Source organism: Mus caroli, chromosome 1 (assembly GCF_900094665.2).
Source record: "Mus caroli chromosome 1, CAROLI_EIJ_v1.1, whole genome shotgun sequence".
NCBI classification, from domain to species: Eukaryota; Metazoa; Chordata; class Mammalia; order Rodentia; family Muridae; genus Mus; species Mus caroli.
Window position 1 is genome coordinate 153,631,108 of NC_034570.1, and position 14,090 is coordinate 153,645,197.

Below are 14,090 nucleotides of genomic sequence, written 5' to 3' on the forward strand. Positions count from 1 at the left end.
ACTAAAAGAAGGTGACTGTAACCCCTGAGAAATTTCTCCGTTTTAAAACAGGGTATCAGACAGCCCAGATTGACCTTGAATTATCTATTATATATGCTGTCAAAGTTGGCTTTCAACTCGTGAACATCCTGCTTCTACCTCCCAAGTGCTTGTAGTATGGTCACATGCTGCCTTTCCTAAGTGTCTTGGGAAAAACCCAGAATAGCCTTTCTATCAAGGAAGACTCAATAAAATAATTTGTTTTGATGATTTCCATTCTTCACAGAACTAAATGAAGGCCAACTGGGTATCTGGCGACTCCAAGCAGAAAGGGATGACAAGTGCATCTTGGAAATGAAGTCAGACTCTAGGCCTAGGAGGATGTCTAAGTCACCTCACTTTAGTGAGTGGGTTGTCAGGAGCTGCTCTCATGTCAGGAACAAGCCCTGGGGCTAAGCATAGCTTTATGGGTGGGATTCAGTACATTATTTAATTACAGTGAATAGACTCAATGTAACAAACTCAATGTAGAGAAAAAGACTCAGTGGTATCTAAGATATATTCTCTTCTTTTTTGATTGAATCTATCTACCCACCCCTGCATTGTCCCATTGTCCTCTTGTGAAAGGCTGATTAACTTTGATTAATTGATTAACATTGCTCCCTCATTTACACTCAGTCCTCACTCTTGCTTTCTATCAACATGGAAGTGTCCACAAAAGCCCCATCTTTAGCTCTCTGTTTCCCCTGTCACCGTATCTCCTCACTTTCAACTGAGATTGTGAGGTTTTACCAATCAATTGCTGCACACTCTGAATAACCACATTTCACATTTCCTAGCAATTTAAAGCTTTTTTCTGCTAAGACTTCCCATGGAATTCCATAATCTATATGCCCAGAAGAGGCAGGGCAAATTACACTGCTCATCAGCCTGGTTCACCTCTATTGCACTGGGTACCAAGGATACATCTTCCCTAAGGAGTTCATCACCTTTCAGCAGCTTCATGGGATACAATTCTCATTTCCTGTCTCCTTTGATTATTCATTATCTCTTTGCTAGCTCTTCAATGCCTTGGAGATGAGAAGCTGTCACAGAACATCAGGTCCCCATCATGTCACACCAGAACAACAGTATCTACTCTCCTTTATCTATATCATTCTGGCAAGGAGGGAGACTGCCATCATACTGACAAAATGTGGATGTGTTTGGATTCTCTGTCAGAAAACCTTGGTTTTCAACTGTGGCATTTGCTAGCTCATTTTAGGATGAAATATGAACATCTCTTTGTCTCATGTTGATCTTTAAATTTTATTTATTCCATGGGAATTTCATATATTAATACAATGTGTTAAAAAATCATACTACTACTACTACTACTACCATTTCCTCCTCCTCTTCCTCCTCCTCCTCCAACTTCTTATTTCCTGAGGTTTCCTGTTTCCATTCTTTCTGCTGGCCCTCAGGGCTTCAGTCCTTTTCCCTCATCCAATACCAGAACAGGTTTCCTTCTACCCCTATTTACCCCCACCTTGTCCACTTTCTCTCCCAGGTCCTTTTCTCCCTCCCCACTTGTGATTGCTTTCTTCTCTCTCCCAAGTAGGACTGAGGCGTCCTCACTTGGGCACTTCAGCTTGTTGAGCTTTTTGAGTTCTGTCGATTGTATCTTGGATATTCTGCACGTTCAATGGAATAGAATTGAAGACCCCAAAATAAAACCTCACATTTATGGTCACCTGCTCTTTGACAAAGATGCCAAAAATATACAATGGAAAAAAGAAAGCATATCCAATAAATGGTGCTGGTCTAATTGGCTGTCTATATGTAGAAGAATGAAAATAGATCCATATTTGTCACCTTGTACAAAGCTCAAGTCCAAGTGGATCAAGGACCTCAACATAAAGCCAGATACACTGAATATCATAGAAGAGAAGGTGGCAAAGAGCCTTGAACTCATTAGCACAGGGGAAATTTCCTAAACAGAACTCTAATGACTCATGCTCTAAGATCAACAGTTGAAAAATTGGACTTCATGAAACTGGAAAGCTTCTGTAAGGTAAAGGGCATAGTCGATAAGACAAATCAGCAACCTACAGATTGGGGAAAAAAAATCTTCACTAACCCCACATCTGATAGAGGGCTAGTATCTAAAATATATAAAGAATTCAAGAAGTTTAATCTCCAAAAAACCAAACAACCCAATCAAAAAATGGGGTATAGAACTAAACTGAGAATTCACAACTGAGGAATCTCAAATAAGAATGTTCTTAGTGATCAGAGAATTGCAAATCAAAACGACCCTGAGATTCCACCTTATACCAATCAGAATGGCTAAGATCAAAACCTCAGGTGACAACACATGTTGGAGAGGATGTAGAGAAAGAGGAACACTCCTCCATTGCTGGTGGGATTGCAAACTGATACAACCACTCTGGAAAACAATCTGGAGGTTCCTCAGAAAATTGGAAAGAGATCTACCTGAAAACTCAGCTATATCAGTCTTAAAAATATACCCAAAAGATGCCCCACCATGCCACAGGGGCACATGCTCCACTATGTTCATAGTGGCCTTATTTGTGATAGCCAGAAGCTGAAAACAACCTAGATGTCCCACAACAGAAGAATGGATACAGAAAATGTGGTTCATTTACACAATGGAATACTACTCAGCTCTTACGAATGAGGGCATCCAGAGTTTTGCAGACAAATAGATGGAACTAGAAAATATCATCCTGAGTGAGGTAACTCAGATCCAAAAGGACATGCATGGTGTGTACTCACTAATAAGTAGGTATTAGCCCCCAAAAAAAGTACAGAAAAATTTTATTTTCAATAAAATATATTTCAGAAAAAGGGTTTTAAGTTCCTGTAAGGATTACAGTTTTCATGTCCCAGTCTACAGACCAGACAATTCTAGCTGAAATATATGTTTACATAGTTATTAAGAGATTTCATTTTATCTATAAAACAAGCCAGTGCCAGAAATATTTTTTTAGAAATATTTTTTCCAGAAATATTTTTTGCATGACCATTCTGCTTCAAAGACTCTGAACAAATAAAACTTATCAAAGGGTTAAATAAAACCATATCTGAACATCCCTTCCTGCTTTGACAAACACCTCACTGAGAGCAGTGGTGTTAACACCTTTGTGAGGAGAAAGCATGGCTTCTAGACACAGCACGTGCTTTTATATTGATGTTTCAATATAATGGTGTCACTTTAGTAAAAACGATAACACCAGGCACACACAGCTCTCTGGAAGTTCAGAGGCTGAAAAGAGAACTTCCTATTGTTGTGTGGAGGGTGGGGAGGACTCTGCTGTGTGTCATATTTAAGCTGCAGCCTATAGGATGAGTACTTTGAAGCCAGCAAGAGCTGTGACTCAAGGAAACCCAAGAACTATGTGTGTTGCACCAACAGAGGATATTATATCTGAACACTTTATAAATAAAATAGTCACCACGAAAGAAGAGAGTATGAAGATAACTATTCTCGTACATCTAACTGTGGTCAGACTTGGGTAAGGGTTCCTGCAGATACCCATGTGATAAGATGTGGGAGCAGGAAAAAAGAGAGAGGCTTTGGAAGGCAGATTCTCTGGATGGCTGTGGTAGTGCAGACACGGTGTTCATGGTCACTCACTCACCTCTTCAAGAGCAGGGCTCTTGGTGTGCTGAATCTAATCAGGGATTTCTAGCAAAGACCACAAATTACCTGGAAAAGAACTCCAAGCCATCTATCTCTTTACCAATAAGCATATCCTGTCATGCGATCTATCACTGAGAGCCACTCTGGGAAGATCTCCTTCAGGACTCATACAAATCTGAACCATGCCAAGGTTTTTTCTGAGGCACTATATCCTCTATGTTGTGCATAGCTCCTCCGATATAGCAAGACTTGGATTGTTAAACCAGGAAGATAGGATAGCGTGCATTTCCAGGCATAGAAGCAAACCCTCAGCTGCTAGATAGCTGTGACATGCCATGAGACTGAATGATACAAGTCAGGTCAATGTAGTCTTTGCTTATCCAGAGCCTCTGTAGTACAAAATCGTTAACAATCTATTGCATATACAAAGACTTGCAGGAGTTCATATGAATGATCAATATAGGGAAAACCTATTGTTGATTATTCGCAGATTATTCATAACATCACCCATAAAATATGCTTGAACAAAATCAGAGTTAAAAGCAGGTGCAGAAGAACACAGCTTGCATATTGGCATGCTAGGACTAGGAGAGTGGATGTGTGGAGACATTGATAGGGATAACCTCTACAGAACCTCTAAATCAATCACTCAGCAGTACACACAAAATCATGGGAGTTTATAGCTACAATCATTTATTTTCCTCCCTTTCATTTACTAAGGAGAAAACCAGAGCCCAGAGAGGCCAAGTCCCTAGCTAAAATAATTATGCAGAAGGCAGTTCAATGGTCCCCAGAAGTCACCCTTCGAGTTTCTTTCTGTTCACCCACAAAAGCAATTGATTAAAAATATGAAGTACATCTTTTTGAGATTTAAAAAATTGAGAAACAGAAAGATGTTGATATAGTTGGTAGAGGATAGCTGGCGCAAGAACTGGACCTGGCTCCTGGGCTAGTGGTAAGCAGAGTCATTCTCCTTCACTCTCCAGAGGAAGACTTTTCATCAGACTCGGTTTCCCAGAGTATTTTGTGAGTAATTATTTCATCAGTAAGCCCTATAATCACCCATCTAGTTCCCTGGGTCTCCTTTCAATGTTTCTCACACCCAATGTGATCCCTGTGAATGGTCACGCCAATGAGTCCATAATGAATGATAGTAGTAGCATTGGCTAGTTTTTGAGGTCTTTTTGGAGATATCTGAAAATGCCATTAATTTGCCTTAAAGCTGAGGAAATATTATGTTATTTAAGTGTCTCTACTGCCCAGAGGAGCATCCAAAGTAAGCATTTTCTTTCTGGGCACCCGTCTTCAATGGCTGTCCATTTCTTTTACTGCCATGAACCAAGTTTTTACCTGGGAGGAGCTGGGGGGAGCAAAGGGCATTTCAAAGTCACATTAAAACTCATATTTCAATTGGCCTGTTTTCCTTGGACTACTTCAGCAGCTAAATTGAAGACTTGTTCAGGGAATTAAAAATTGAAGCCATTATTCAAGACATAGTCTTCGAAAAGTAGATATTGTTGGTCAAATGGGCCTCAACAAGTTTATGAACATCTTTTGATTTTTTCCTCATCATGGAAACTATTGATAGGAAACAACTGAGCAGCAGTTAGTTATCTCTCTAAAAATGTGTTTTTATAAACTAAGCACTTATAGCAACCAAAAACATTTTAGTAGTAATAATTGATCCATCCCTGTCTCCTCAATACCACATCCTTACCTATATTTGTGGCTACTGATAGCTACTGCACTAAATAAAGTATAATAAGCCATAATTTATTAATAGTTAGTGGCTATGTACAACATTAGGCTACACCAGTAAGCCTTTCATACTCTATTACATTAAAATTTAATTTTCTAACTTGCCCGATTTTATAACATTACATCTTAGTAATTTGGAACATATTAGATTACCCAATTCAATGGATCTTTTAGACATTGACACACAGTTTTATTAATATGACTACCAGTGTCATCAGAAAGGTCTTTAACTATTGGAAAACTTTAAACTCATAATGGTGTGTAAAAATTTCCAAGATCCTACTCTTGTCTTGAAACCTTTGCTTCCATCATTGGTAACAGGTAATTGTTTTCCCTGCAGCGACAGACTCTGTTCACTTTTGAGAAAACATCTGCCAAATAGTCTGGTTTGGATAACTACAGTCTGTCACTCTTTCCAAGTAATAAAAGATGTTTCATCGCCAGAGCAGAGAGCTCAGCTCACAACTTAAGCAATCTCATTAGGGTTTTCCCTTGAAAATGTGGTTTCCCCAGGCAGCAGACATGCATCACATTGATGTCCTACCTAAGGACACTATTGACTTCGGGTTGCTTACATTTACCTATTGGTGGTTTTCATGTGTGGTAATGAAGACTGCAGCTAGTGTATCCTGGTATGGCTACCCTGGTTTGACCCATCAGTATTTATTATGAAAAGTTTCAGTCTCATGGACCTTTTGGTAAAGTCTTGGGTGTCCCTGGTTTTCTACTGAAAATACTTTGAAAACTCTTCCCTATAGGATAATAATGCTTCTATATTAACTTCCAGCCACATATGGTTTTAAGTAAAGACAAAATAATGAAGAATATAATAGCACTGAGAAGAAGATTATTATCTTGGATTCAAAAAGAAGAGAATCTTAATCTACTTGAATGCCAAAAACAACTTTCAGTGGAAGATACTTAAAAGTTTTTTTTTTTAGATTTATTTATTATTATATGTAAGTACACTGCAGCTGTCTTCAGACACACCAGAAGAGGGCATCAGATCTCATTATGGATGGTTGTATGCCACCATGTGGTTGCTGGGATTTGAACTTAGAACCTTTGGAAGAGCAGTGCTCTTAACTGCTGAGCCATCTCTCCAGCCCTTTTATTGTTTGTTTGTTTTGTTTTTCAAGACAGGGTTTCTCTGTATAGCCCTGACTGTCCTGAACTCACTCTGTAGACCAGGCTGGCCTCGAACTCAGAAACCTGCCTGCCTCTGCCTCCCAAGTGCTGGGATTAAAGGGTTTTTTTTTTTTTTAAAGGGGTATGTTATAATGACAGTTTTTTTCTTCTAGTTTCAACACAATGTAGGCAAGGATTTACTTGGCTTACAATTACAAATTAAAATTAAATTAAAATTCCATCATTAATGGAATGTTAAAGCAGAAACTTAAGCAAGTCAAGCCACATCCACAGTCAAAGAGAACAAATATTATGCTTACTCATTTGCAGCTAGTTTTATCCTCTCTTACACAGTGCAGAACTCCCTGCCTAGCAAATGATACTGCCCGCAGTGGGTTGGACCTTCCCATTGAATTGACATTAAAGTCAGTATTCCACAGACATGCCCACAGGTCAAACTGATCTAGGTATTTGCTCATTAAGACTTTCTTCCCAGTTTTATTCCATTGTAAATTTGTGGTAAATTGACAGATAAAACTAACCAGTATATATTTCATTAATAAAATAAAGAAATAGAATAAATGGAAATCTAATACAGACTAGTAAGTTAAAAAAAAGGAAATGTAAAGAAATAAATACCCAATAAAATAAAAAGTGTAAAAAAAAAAAAGATTTATAAAAGGAATTTTCATCTAAAGTACAAATTCTCCCCACTACAATGAAAAAAATCTTAATTGAACATTTCTCTGATTAAATTTAGGAAAATGTTCCAAGTTATTATGGTGAATAAATGATAATTCTTTATTTTATTCCTTATTAAAGACAGGTAAAAATCTATGGCATTGGATAGCAACTGTAGTATCAATCACAGTGATATATAAAAAAAAGTTACCTCCAGTGCAATGTAGCAGACAATGAGATTTTAAATGAAATCCACCAGTCTTCATGAAATAAATGGGCAGATCAAATGGTGAGCATAGTTTAGACATTAACACACTTACCATTTATGGGGAATGCTTACTTAGTGAAGATGAATTATAAAGAATATTGGTTTTTATGGTGACAAATTCATATACACACATACTTAGATGACTGCTGTCTCTACATTGCCCATCCTTACTCTCATGGCTGAGTACCTCCATCTTCTAAGACGTTATCTCTATTTTCTTGTTATTTTTGCTCCAAACTCTACACATGAGGAAAAAATAAGATACCTTTCTAAAATCTGGCTTGTTTCCCATAACATGACAATCTCCAGTCCCATCTATTCCCTTCAAATGACATAATTCCATTCTTCTTTATGGATGAATTGTACTACACAGTTTCTATATATTCTATTTTTTTATCTTCTTTTCCCTTGATCATATTTGATTGCACAGCCTTGCTGTGTGATTAGTACCATTACAAACATGATCACCCAGTCTCCAGTTCTGTAAGCTCTGTTTCTTTCGTGAATTGTCATAACCCTACAAAATTCAGCTAACCTGTGATTATATCATTTGATGGTAATATAATAATCATTTTAAATGGGTAGACTTCTGCTTTGTTTTCTGAAAAGGCACATCTGAAACTCTTGGAAATTCCCAACTTATAAAAATAAATTCGCTCTTCTTCGTGGTGGGCAGCTGAAATCCAAGTAAGGCACCTGGTGATAAATTCCTAGTGTCAGTTTCCAAATGAGTCCTGGGCATCCCAGAAAGACTGAGCATGTGGTCAGAGATGGAAACTATGAGGAGCCAGCTGGTATCAGCTAGCTTTGTGGGAAGGGAAGGAAGGATAAGGATAATATCTGACCACAAGAGGAATGACTCCATAAGCCATACCTCTGGAATGAAAATTCTGAATAGTGATGCTAGGGTGAGCATACTGAGGGACCAAGAAATTGACAAATCCTGAGAACAAAGAAACTTCACATTTTTGGACCCCAGCAACCCCTACCCTGACTGTCTCTCTTTGGTTGTTCTCGAGAGTGAGGTCACATGTGGGGACCTCTACCCTTTCCGGTGACATTGTGAGCGACTATCTCCAAAGCTGCACTGGACCTCACGTGTGTTTATATATTAGGATTTAAGATGTTTGGTTTCAGATTATGTCATGATTAAATCACAGTCACTAAATGCCTAGTAATATCACTGTATGATAAAACATTCACTTAAGGAGTGCTATTCTGCCAGGTGCTATGCTTTTAACCTCAGCACTCAGAGAGGCAGGTAGATCTCTATGTGTTTGAGATCTCTGTGTGTTTGAGGCCAGCCTGATCTACAGAGCAAGTTCCAGGACAGCTAGGGAAACATGGAGAAACCCTGTCTCAAAACACACACACACACACACACACACACACACACACACACACACACACACACACACCACAAAGTACTGCCATTCTGAGCCACCTACTACAAGGTTCTTCATCAGTTTTGCATCTCATGCTTTAATGCATGTTGATGGCTGTTGATTACCTGCATTAGCTTATTAGAGTTTGTAAGGTGGTGATTTCTATCTCTATTTTTGCTTTCCCATCCACCTAGCTACAATTCTGATTCAATAATTGCCCTCTACCAACTATTTAGCTCCAGGTAAAGCTGACACATCTTTCTGCCTGTGTTAATTATGAGGCTGACAAATGTGTCTTACCTTTGCTTTCTGAAGTAAGGCACAGTCTAAATTAGCAACAGTAGATGCATGTATTTAATTTGGAGAGTGACAAGAGAGTGGAGAGCATGCTGAAACACTGGAATTTACATGTCACTCTTTCAGCAACTCATTAGCTACCCTAACACATGAAATGCGGTTAGCTCGGTTCCCATATTAAGCCTTTATGCATCTGCTCTGACTTAGATGCAATTGTTTATTCATATATTCAAGAATGTGTACTGAGACCTCGCTGTGCGCAAGGTGTTCTGCTGATCAGCAGCTATGTGGGTCCCCAGTAAAGTGGAACAGCCTGCCATCCCTGAGCTTAGTGTGGTGGAGAGAGGGTAAGCACACACTTACACAAACACTGTGGGTCTGTTATGCATTATCATCTGTGTATCATTAGTCATGTTTACTTAATCCATACGTCATTCATGCATCATGGTTCTCGGGGAAAGCACATAACAGAAATTTCTGAGACGTTTGTCATGGGCTTTTGTTTCTTCAGAAAAATCTGTGTCCTGATCCTCAGGCAGCCCGCACTAAAACATTAGTTGCTCATGAAACACAAAGAGTAAGCAGTTAGCAAAAGTGCAGCCGCCTTGCTAGAACTAGCTAGAGAATGGCTGCTTTTTCTACTCTACGATAACTATTCATCATCAGAGCAGGTTGTGGTTAGCAAAATGGTACGGGGCCGTCATTGACGCGCTTACGGAGACAGTGGAAAGTTCATTTGCCACAGTCTCAGTGGCTGCCCTGCTCTCTTCCTAGCCTTCTGTGCTAGGTGAGAAGCCAAAGTTGACAATGTAAGGTATAGAAATAAAGAATATTAAAACTTTCTTAGCTATTTAACCATGAATTTGCTGAGTCCATATAGTTCGGCAACATTCTTAGCTTTTAGATAGAACCCATATGGTTGGGAGTGTGTGTCAACATATTTATATTGCATTACTGAGGATAATACATAAGGATTTTAAAAGAAAATCAAGATGCTACAATCTAAGAAATAATAAGTAGAAGTCAAATGCTTGCCTCCAGCAGTTCCCTTAATGTGGCCACGCTTTCCTCTGGCTGGCCAGACATCTCTCTCCTCTCCCCATCTAGTTTTTAGCCCTTGGCAGATTCTCTTATTTTAAGATGATTTTTGACTGTTCTTTGTGGGAAACCCATTGTTACATTTCTAGGGTGTAAAAACAATGCCTGACATCGGTATTGAATGTGTACTTCTAACTAAGTAAATATGGTCACAAAAGTTTAAGTAAATGATGTTTAATTTCACATTCAATTACCTACACTATGCCTATGTAGAACATGTTCTTTCTGATTCATACATAGAACATGTTACTCACCCCAAGGATATCTCCCCCATCACAGCCAGTCAACATTGCTTACTCATTGGTGCACCTGGGGAAACATTGTTCCAATTAGTTTCCACATAGATTAGAATGTTTTTCAATTTTTATTAGATATTTTCTTCATTTACATTTAAAATGCTATCCTGAAAGTCCCCTATACCCTCCCCACACCCTGCTCTCCTACCCACCCACTCCTACTTCTTGGCCCTGGAGTTGCCCTGTACTGGGGCATATAAAGTTTGCAAGACCAAGAGCCTTTCTTCCCAATGATGGCCGGCTAGACCATCTTCTGCTACATATGCAGCTAGAGACAGGAGCTCTGGGGGTACTGGTTAGTTCATAATGTTGTTCCACCTATAAGGTTGCAGACCCCTTCAGCTCCTTGGGTACTTTCTCTAGCTCCTCCACTGGGGGCCCTGTGATCCATCCAATAACTGACTGTGAGCATCCACTTCTGCATTTGCCAGGCACTGGCATAGCCTCCCAAGAGACAGCTATACCAGGGTTCTTTCAGCAAAATCTTGCTGGCATATGATTAGTTTTAACTGTTACAGTATTGGGATGAAAACCGAACCCCAGGAAATGGAATTACATGCTGTGAACTTTTTCTATCTCACTTCTTGAATGCCTTGAATGTTTCAGATGCTGTTGCTTACAGTGTTTCATTGTATAGATAGATGTTCCCCAGGGTGCTCACTCCTCTGTTGATGTGCATTTGGGGCCAATATTTAGGTTTTTAACTGTTACAAGCAAAGCTGTCTTGATCTTTCTTTATATCTCCAGTAATCACCTAAGTACTGAATTGCTAGACCAAAAATGGCTGAATGTTTGACTTTGAGAAAGACAGTTTCCAAAGTGATTTTACCATACAATATTCCTGCTGGAAATTTATGAGAAATTATACTGTTGTGTATTCTCGTGGACGACTGATGTTGTCAGTTTCTAGGTTTCAACCATTCTATTGTATGTAAATTAGTTTCTCACAGTGCTTCGAATGTGCTTTTATTTAGCAACAATGATATAATATACTTTCTCATATGCAAAATGGCCATTAGTATTGCCTTCGTTATAAAAATTTTTCAATTTGTTTCTGTATTTGTTAATATAAAATATACTACCTGCATATATAATATGTAAAATATTATAAATATACAATACATATAACATACATAATAAATATGTATATATTGTATATTTATATATATATTATTTTCTCCCAATCTATACTTGTTTTTCCTTTTCTTTCCATTTTTTCTATTAGAATTACATATAATTCACAATGACAAACACAGAAATACTTTATGGGGACTTAAAATACATATAATCAGTTTTCAAAACATTAGACATTATAATTTATGTGGTAGGAGCATCATATATAATCCTTAAGGTGGTAGGAATATTTGAGTCAATCTATAAGGAACATAAAACTTGAATAATCTATATAGATTCTCAACATCTCATCTATGATAATTTTAGTTTTCAGACAACTAACTAAGAATGAAATATTAAAGTATTTATTTTCAACTTAAATGTTTTGGTCAACTGTTGTTTCTTTCCTAAGGACACCCAACTATTACCAGAATCCTTTTCAACCAAAGTAAAATTTCTACCAATGGTATGTTTTATTTACATCCACAATACAGCACACAGTGTTTTATCCTCCTTGCCATTAGTTTTACTTTCTATGTCTGAAGGTCTTTCAAAATCAATTTCCCAGCCCTGAGGTGAATGCAGGTAAGCAGGCCCACGGGGGAGCTGTTACCCATAGCATCAGATACAAGGAGGGTAGCAGACACTGGGCCTCCAGAGTGCTGCTGGTCAAGACAAGCTCTGGAATACACCTTGCCTTCTATGGAGCTTACAATGGCTCCTGTTACTAAGTCAGTTTCAGAACGTACTGAATGGCTTAGTTATGTGAAGGTTGTCTCCCTGTATCAAGACTTTACTCATAGGCAAAGTCTTACCGGACTGTTCTAGACTTTCCTTTCCATTTTCCCTGCTGCCACTACAGGATGGCTTTCCTTTTCTGAGTTCCTTACAATACTTGCTGGTTATCTGCCTATCTTCTATGTTGCTGCATTGTGCTTCGTTTTGCGTGATAGTATTTTTCTTACTGGTTGCATTTGTTACTCAACCTGATAAAACTCTTAACTTTTCCTCTATTTATGCATGCTCTTACTAGATAATTAACACCTAAAGATTCCCTCCCCTATAAAATCCCAGATCTAAGGAGCTATTTTTTTTACTGTCTGTAATATAAACAACTTGAACCTAGATAAGTAATTCCATTTTTAGGTTTCCTTCCTAACTGTAACCACAATGTCCTTTTGGATGACGTATGTGCATTTCCCTTTTTTATAAAGGTGTGCTGACAACACTAATGTGCAATCAACATCTGTTAAGTGACTGCTAGACGGTCAGGAGAACTCTTCATAATCTTATGCCAAAATAATAGTCTGGCCAGTGTATTGAAAAGATGAACATTATTTTGTTAAAGTGAAAAATCTTAGGCTTGGCTCAACTATCCTCAGTATTCTAAAACCAACTTAGATGCTACGTGAACAGCACAGCTCCCGCCTCGCCAATATCCCTGCACTTCTAGCTTCTCTTCATCTACACTGTGGACTCAGGCTTTCCTCAGAAACGCTCACCAAATTTCCTTGCACCCTCTACAAATGAACAAAACGTATTCTTTCCCTTTTTCCCGAAAAAAAAAAAAAGGTCCATTAACCTTATTAAAACCAAAACTGGTGTTTATAGCTTGGTGGAAAATACATAACTGCAGGCTGATTTTAGGTCCATCCTGCCAGGAATGCAGATCCTTCCCTTAGGCTTTGCCTGACACGAGAAACTGAAAATTGTTGAGCAGCTTTGAGGGTCCATGTGCCACCCTGAGACACAATCTTTTTTCCATTGTCTTGATGGTTTATTTGGCCCTCCTGCTTCCCATCCAATGCCGATGGATCCATTAACAGTACTGTAAAGTAGCAACCAAGGTTCAGAGATTAAGTAGCAACTAAGTAGCAATAGTTCAGAGACTGGTAGGACTCATCTTCGCACCCCAGTCTTTTGAACAAATTGACTTGAGTAGAGCTGCCTTTACTACAATTTCCCACATCACTGTAGCTACTGAGTAACACTAGTTGCTCTACAGTTTTTAACTAATTGCTTCAGTCGTTATTTTCCTAATGCCACTGACTGGGCATTCTCTTTTAAAGCTAACTTCCCCATCCCCATTATACATGCTCTGCTAATAGTCCTTGCAGTGTTTTAGTTAAGACCATCCCTTAGCACTGTGTATATTTTTAACTTGTGGACAAAGACTTACAGACACGTGGAAAAAGGTAAGTTCTCTTTACAATCCAGAACTCATTCTTCAACATGAGTCTTAATTATATAAGAAAGAATATGATCCCTTAGTCTCAAAAACTTGTCCACTAGGAACCCAGGAACCAGTATTTTCTTACCTCTTTAACTCTCCATAAGGCATCAATTTTATGCTACTGTGTGTGTTACTGTATATATGCATTTTCTAAGTAAAAAGAAAGAGAGAGAGAGAGAGAGAGAGAGAGAGAGAGAGAGAGAGAGAG

The 14,090-nt window shown here is 38.5% G+C and overlaps 1 non-coding gene across 1 annotated transcript; it reads left to right on the forward strand.

Moving 5' to 3' along the window:
• The first annotated feature begins 13,789 nt into the window (after positions 1-13,789).
• LOC115032515 lies at positions 13,790-13,911 on the forward strand. Its single transcript, XR_003838170.1, has one exon. It is a non-coding gene; the product is annotated as a small nucleolar RNA SNORA40 (small nucleolar RNA).
• The last annotated feature ends 179 nt before the right edge of the window (positions 13,912-14,090 follow it).